The following is an 8,255-nucleotide window of genomic DNA, read 5'->3' on the forward strand; positions in this document are numbered from 1 at the left end:
GGGTTTGGAGAAAGAAAGGGGAGCATGAGCCATTATTTCACCTTATTATAGAATAAAAGGTTTTCTCTCCTGAAAATCAGGAGCAGTCATGGAAGTTGTAGTTACAGTGTAAAGAATGACTTCCCCTAGAAAATTCCTCCTCTTTTTATTCATGAACAGCAGAGCAGTCTTGTTCTGCCTTCCTTATTTCTGTTAATACCTTCCAGGTTACCTCAGTCAGCAGCATGGGCACTGAAGTATGAGAAACTAGTCTGGAAGGCCACTTAGCTGGGTGGTCTTGGGTAAGTTACCTAACTTTTCTAATCCTCTGTTTCTTCATTTGTAAAATTAGGAAAATGGGTTGATCTACTTCAAAGTAGTTCAAAGGATGAAATGAGCTAATAATGCTTGTAAAATGCATAGTATGGTACCTGGCACATAGTAAGATCTATATAATATTATTGTTGATATTATCCTATATAATAAAGAGGTAATATGCAAATTGACCATCACTCCAACACACAATATGGCCGCCCCCATGTGGTCAAAGATGGCCACCCCCATGTGGACACAAGATGGCTGCCACAAGATGGCTGGCAGAGGAGGGCAGTTGTGGGCAATCAGGCCTGCAAGGGAGGGCAGTTGGGGGGGACCAGGCATGCAGGGAAGGGCAGTTGGGGGGAACCAGGCCTGCAGGGGGAGGGCAGTTAGGGGTGACCAGGTAGGCAGGGCAGGGCAGTTAGGGGCAACCAGGTCTGCAGGGGAGGGCAGTTGGAGGCGACCAGGCCTGCAGGGGAAGACAGTTGGGGTGACCAGGCCTGCAGGGGAGGGCAGTTGTCAGTGACCAGGCCTGCAGGAGAGGGCAGTTGGGGGTGACCAGGCCTGCAGGAGAGGGCAGTTGGGGTGACCAGGCCAGTAGGGAGGCGAGTTGGGGGTGACCAGGCCAGCAGGGGAGAGCAGTTAAGGGCAACAAGGCTGGCAAAGGGAGGGCAGTTAGGGGTGACCAGGCTGGCAAAGGGAGGGCAGTTAGGAGCAAGTGGGCCAGAAAGGGAGCAGTTAGGCATCAATCAGGCTGGCAGGGGAGTGGTTAGGGGGTGATCAGGCTGGCAGGCAGAAGTGGTTAGGGGCAATCAGGCAGGCAGGCAGGCAAGCAGTTGGGAGCCAGCAGTCCTGGATTGTGAGAGGGATGTTCCAGATTGGAGAGGGTGCAGGCTGGGCTGAGGGACCCCCCCCCACCCCCTGTGCATGAATTTCATGCACCGGGCCTCTAGTTACTAATAATAATGTTCATGTGGCTTATAAGTCCCACTGGTGGTTTGTTGTTGTTGTTTTAATCAGTCACATCCTCCCTTTCTCTCTATCTCTACCTTTTTACAGACCTGGAGTGTCTATTACCTGGCCCACTCTGATAGCATCTATTCTATAGTCTTTCCCTCTGTTTTATTTTACACACAAATGCCAAGTTAATCTCTCTAAAGCACACCCTGTTTAAAACCTTTATTGGGGCCACAATATCTACAGAAAAGAGTTTACACTTTTTACTCTGGCACTCAGGGCTTCCATAATTTCACCATAACCTTCAGCTCTAAATGCTCTACCCTGCCATGTATTTAAGTTGCAGCCAGACAACAGGGCAGCCAAGCTCAGACTTGATTGAGCTTCACAGTTTCCCAGAATGGTCAGGAGGGAAGGCAGCCAGATGGGGAGTGTAAACTGCATCCAGAGGAGCATGCCAAGGTTTAAAACTACAGAAAAGAAGCCAGATCTGTAGTCAAGACCAAGGGCTAAATTGGGGATCAGGAATGATAAATAAGCCAAGAAGGTCTGTGGGTAATAAAAGCAGCCAGACTGAAATCAAAGAACAAAGACAGGGAAAGAGGTGAGTTTAAGACTTTTTATGTGACTACAGCTAGGACTGCCAAAATGTGCTTTCATTCAATTCTGTCTCTAGAATGTGAAGAGTCAGAGCAGTTCAAAATGTGACTTAAATAGGATTGGGAAAATTGCAATTGCATAAAAAATTATTACTGTAACATGTAGCAATGGGAACATTCAGAACAGTCCATTTTTGTAACATAAAACTGGAAAACATATATGTATGTAAAGTTACTAAGAGGAATATATTAAATGCTTAATATTGGTGATTGAATTTTACATTAATATATGCATATTTATATATGTAAATATGCAAATGTCTAATATATTTATGTATTATATATTTATATATGCTTACACATATGTATTATATATAACATATATTTATTGACTAAATATATATCTATGTATGTGTATATGCATGCACATTTAGATATATAGATATAGAATAGATATAGATGTAGATGTAGATGTAGATATAGATATGATATAGATATAGATATAGATATAGATATAGATATAGATATAGATATAGATATAGATATAGATATATAGATATATAGATATAGATATAGATATAGATATAGATATAGATATAGATATAGATATAGATATAGATATAGATATAGATATGTACTCGATATAGATAGACATGGATTTACCAAAAATATACATGTTTGAATGTTAACACTGGTTAAGAGTAGTATAGGATTACAGGCAATTCAATTTCTTTTTCCATGTATATAAGTGCCAATTTTGTGAAGGAGTCTGTATTAAGAAAAACAAAAACTGGGTAAACCAAATACCTGGGCCACATAATTAATCAGAAAGAAATTAGTAGTTGAAATTTCCAAATCTGCTGATTACATAACAGGATTTAAGAAGCAGACTCAGTTACATAAAGAACTCTAGCTTCTGAACAAGTATAATGATTCTTAAGTCAAACAGTAATAAATAAATGTGAGAAAATAAAAGACATTATCCCACCTACAAATTCAAATCCATACCTCATATGACTATTACCTCCTTTAGATATAGATACTCAATACATTTTAGAGCACTTTTTCAGACATAGATGCATTAGGTTACAAAGAGAAATTTCAAAGCAGAAATAGATAAAATACAGATATTCTTGTGAATAATATGAGGTCTAATATACTATATAGAACACTTAATTGCTTGTGATTTTAAAAATTTTTTAAGCCAAATAACATGTTATATGACATATTAAGAACTTCTGACTATTTTTGAAGACTAATTAAAAATATTTACAAAAGATACTAAATTCTCTACTATGATTGAGCAGTATCACCATCTTCTAACAGATAAAGGAGCCAAACCAAAACAAAAAACAATGTGCATGGTGAGGAGGGGGAAGAAAGGGAGGTAAGAAAGAAAGTAAAGAAAAAAATAGAGTTTTTAAGAGTAGAGATTCATTTTTAGACAAAGAAAGGTATTTTTCTTCCTTCTTTATATTTTTTGTACATAGCACTATCCACAAAATCCACTGTTAATATGACATCAGGGATTAATTAAACATATAACACCAAGAACTCATTAGAAGTATTTAATATATTTTAAAGCAAAAATTAAAATTTAAAAACTCAAAATTTTAGAACATGGGAAAAGCATGTGTAAGAGATATTGTACCCAAATATGAATTTTTGCATTGTAACTTGCTAAATCAAAATAGAGAATGTACAATTAAAAAATGGTCTGAAAAAAGTGGGAAAGAAAGGAGAGAGAACTCATTAGAATGGATTGATCGGGTTTGGACTCTGGTGAATTGCCAAACAAAAGAAAAGCAAGCAAGAACCAAGTCCCACATTCCATTTAAAATGATTTATTATTTATTAAAGGATTCTAGATATAGCTTAACCTTCTCTGACTTTTTTTTTTTTTTTTTTTGGTCCCTGCCTTGAATCCAAAATTGCTCTGATAGATGGATCAAAAGCTATACTGTTTCTGGGCAGTTTTACTTCTATCTCTATGTACTGGGCTATCATTCTGTTTTATTACTCCTACTGTTTATTGCTCCTTTCAGTAATAATCCTTATTGAATTACAGCAATACCCATGGTACCTTCCAGAGCACAGAGAACTGGGTGTGTTTCCCATATCCTCTAAACGATAAAAAAAAGGCCTGGCATTAAGACCAGACTGGAGCTATCCATGCTGTAAAAGTGCCATGTGGGCTCCCTAAAGTGGACGTTCCCTCCATAAATAAAAACGACAAGCAAAACTTTCTGGTTTTCTGCAAGACGACCTCCTATTGATCCTTGCACACATTCCGCCCATTCTCATCTCGCCCCTGACCACCAAAGCCCACACCTCCCTCATATGGCTTTGAACTCATGTGGTATCTGTTCCATCCATTTGGCACTTCCCTCATATGGCCTTGTATTGATATTTATTTTTTCCTATGAACGTATTTTGCTATTCTATCTGGACTAGTGCCATCAGCAAGAAACAGGATTTGTTAAGCAGCTTTCTATACCAGGCTCTGCTTAAGTGGTTCTGGGGATGAGAGTCATGACTTTATCTATCAGGTCAGGCCTAACACTATCCAGAAAGGTTCTTTAAGTTATGACTTTATAAATACCAAAAAGAAAAAAAGAATAGTAGCTTGGTCAGTAATTCAGCAAGTGTTTATTGAACACTTACTATGTACCAGGTGTTGTTGACATGAAAGATATAGAAGACACAGACCATGCCCTGAAGGAGCTCAGACTATTGAGAAGGGAGTCACATAAGGGTTATAGTATAGGATATAATAACAGGGCTTCCTGACACCAGCCTTAGAGGATTTTACTATATACTGTGACATAAAATGTATGCAGGGAGGTCATACGTTAGAATCCCAGAGTCTTCTCAATAAAGGGCTATTGAAAAGTAAACCCTTAAGCCACAAGGATCTCATATTGAGTGGCCCTCCCCATTGCTGAATCTCTTGTTTGGCCCCCATGTTGTTCTCATCCCATAACAAGCCACGTAGGAGTGTTGCTTTCTTATATTAAGGGCATTATTGAAATTGCAGCAGGGATTTTTGTTCTCCATCAAAGATTTCCAAAGTTCAGATTTAAAATATAGAAGCATTTGCCCATGTATCATGTCTCTGGTTGCAATGGTCAGATTTTCTCTTTGTGTAGGGCTAGGTCTCCCCATCTCTCCCTGAGCGGGTTGTGAACCTCAGATTTATCCTGAAGTTGCCCCAATGGGGGAGGGGGGTTAGTGATGCAGTTGTAGAGTGACTTCATAAGTGTCCTGGCTGCATAAATAAATAAATAAATAAATAAATAATAAATAAATAAATAAATAGTTCTCCAATTGGCTAGAAAAATAAGTACTAAAACAAATTCCTTTGTAATACTGGTTTATTTTATCTTACCGAGCCCTCCCCCAATGCAGCCATTTGGGGGTATTTAGGCTCTTTAGAGATGGAATGATGGGAAAGCTTTATTTTAAACTTCTTTCAAATAACCCACTTTCACCACACCCCCAGCACCTAGTATAGTGCATAGTCCACACTTAATAAATATTTGATTTACTGATTCTTAATTGTTTTTATGGCAGTTTTCATGAGTCTTTAATGAAAGTTTTCATCGTACAAAAACCTATTTTTATGCCCATCATCATCAAGTCCAGGCCTGTACTGGCCCATACGGCAGGCACTGGCCACATGTGACTAGTGAACACTTAATGTCATTAGTTCAAGTGGAAATATGCTAGACACACCAACTTTCACAAACTGGGTACAAAGAACATAAAATATCTCGTGAAAAAATGTTTACATTGGTTACATATTATATGAGAATATTTTGGGTTAAAGTAAAAAATTAACTGTACTTTTTTATTTTTACTGTTTTCCAAACATCCTTAGTAGAAAGTTGAAAACTACATGTGTGGTTCACATTATTTCTCTACTGGACATGTCTGGTCCAGACAAAATGAGATTACCTTTATTTAAAATTCAAGTAATTTGTTCATTTTTCACAGTAAGGCCCAAAAGAAAAGAATCCAGATGGGACCCATCTGAAGCAGAGCTCAGTCAATATATCAACATGATACAAGATCTGGGGAAACTATTGCGGTGAAGACTGGGACCAATTAGGAAGAGACTTGGAGCTGAACTGCAGAGTTTCCATGAGGACTTCTTACATCTCGGCTGCCATAGCTTTAGTCGGTATCTTAACATCCTGACTCAGAGCCCAACGGAAAATTGTGGTAGGATACACAGTCCTGATGGCAGCGAGAAACATTGGGGCTTACTGCAGACGTGGGAGTTGAGACTGTTTGTTGAGAATGACCTTAAGTTACAATCACAAGAAATAAAACCTATTCAGTGAAGCAAAGTTAGAGGTAAACCAAGTAGGTGAATACAAATGAAAGCTCTCAACAGTTTCAGATCAGCTAGAAGATAGTCATCAAGCCTATAAAAGCATTTAGATTTCACTTCCCTGTTTCATTAATTCATATTTTTAATATTAACATTTGCCATATTTTCCATTGAAAATTACCTATTTGATAAAGAATTTTCTGTAGGGGGGCAATGGTAAGATATGTACAAATATAATACCTTAATTTAAAAAAAAGAATTTTCTGGGGCAAAGAGGAAAAATAATCCCTTCTTTAACTTAATAAAATATTTTGATAAATATGACAATTCATCATTTCTGTTAAACCATTACCCTCTCTTTCTTTTTTTGTTGTTGTGAATCCTCAGCCGAGGATATTTTTTCCATTCATTTTTAGAGAGAGTGAGAGGGAGAGACAGACAGAAACATCCACGTGAGAGAGAGATACAACAATTGGTTGCCTCCTGTAAACCCCAACCAGGGCCAGGGAACCTGCAACCGAGGTATGTGCCCTTAACCAGAATCAAACTTGGGACCCTTTAGTCCAAGAGCCAATGCTCTATCCACTGAGCCAAACCAGCTAGAGCTCTTTCTTAACTAGGGCTCTTTCTTAACTAGGGCTCTTTCTTAACTTTGTTCATTGCACAGGTCATCTTATAAAAGGTAGTACTTTACCTTTGAGAACTTTCTAAAGTCTTGCTAATTAGTTTCCAGAGTTGCATGGACCAATCACTTTAAAATCTCTGGCACTGTTTTGTCATCTGTACAATAAGTGTAGCAATGGATTCTATGTTTATATTACTCAGCCATCAAATAGTAAGTTATAGTCTCCTAATAAAAAAAGAGGGGGAAATAACATGGATATTTAAAAGAATTTGTGTTTGAAAGTTAATCCTGATATGAACACTGCCACTTTCTGACTTAGGAAAGTTACCTAACCTCTCTGAGCCTTGGCTTCCTTTTTAAAAAAATGTAATAGTTATATATATCCTGCAAGATCCCTGGAGGATCGATTGAGACCATTTATATGATCTTAATACAGAACCTAACCAGTAAAAGGCACTCAAACCAAAGTAGCTGTTATTTAGAACTCATGTACTCAACAATGAGGCTGATATTCTGATATGCGTGTATACATACATATAGATAACAGATCAGTATTAATTAGATATCGAGATAGATTAAATGATACTATTCCTAACACCAGTTAACTCACGGAAGAGAATTGCTAATATGTCTAGTCTCAATGGCATTTTTTTCTCTTTCACTTAAATATAAATAAATTCATTGTAAAACATCGTAGGTTAAATGGAACTTTGTGCATAATGCTAGATTTTCTTAAGTGAATTTAACAACTGGGAAGCACGAAGGTAGGTAACTATAAGAAGCTGCCAAGAAAAATGTTCACATTCCCTCTGCAGGATTCTGGACAATGCCCTAGGGGCTTAATCACAAGGAACAACAACAGCCTGTAATTATTGGAATCGAGAGTCTAGGTCAGTGGTCGGCAAACTCATTAGTCAACAGAGCGGCAAACCGCGGCTCACGAGCTGTAGTTTGCCAACCACTGCCCTAGAGGAACAAAAATCTCCACCTGGTTAAAACTTTCAAGAGTCACAGAGTTAATCACCTGAACATCTCCTGGGCTTTCCGAATTAACCAGAAAGAGGTTTCAGTATCACCCCTAGTCTTAACGGAGAAAATCACCTCTCTCATGAATACATTTATTATTGTTTCTTAATAGAAAAAAAAGAAATAAGGGAAGAATAAAAGGAAGGAAGCAAGGAAGGATGGAAAATAAAAACTAATCAAAGATTCCTTTGCTGGGTCTCTATTCAGACATTTCCTTTTGTCTTCTTCCTTCACTATGTTCATCAATAACAGTTTAGTGCACCTTAACCAGAATTTGTGCTTTCCCAGTAACGTTTGAGTTTTAAAAATAGGTCATTGTTGTTGTTTTTCAAAGGCAGTTAACTTGTAAATAAATTTTAAAAAATAATAATTAAAAATCCAGCTGCCATGGTTTTGCTTTATCCTGTACCGATTT

This window comes from Eptesicus fuscus, chromosome 13 (assembly GCF_027574615.1).
Source record: "Eptesicus fuscus isolate TK198812 chromosome 13, DD_ASM_mEF_20220401, whole genome shotgun sequence".
Taxonomy (NCBI): Eukaryota; Metazoa; Chordata; class Mammalia; order Chiroptera; family Vespertilionidae; genus Eptesicus; species Eptesicus fuscus.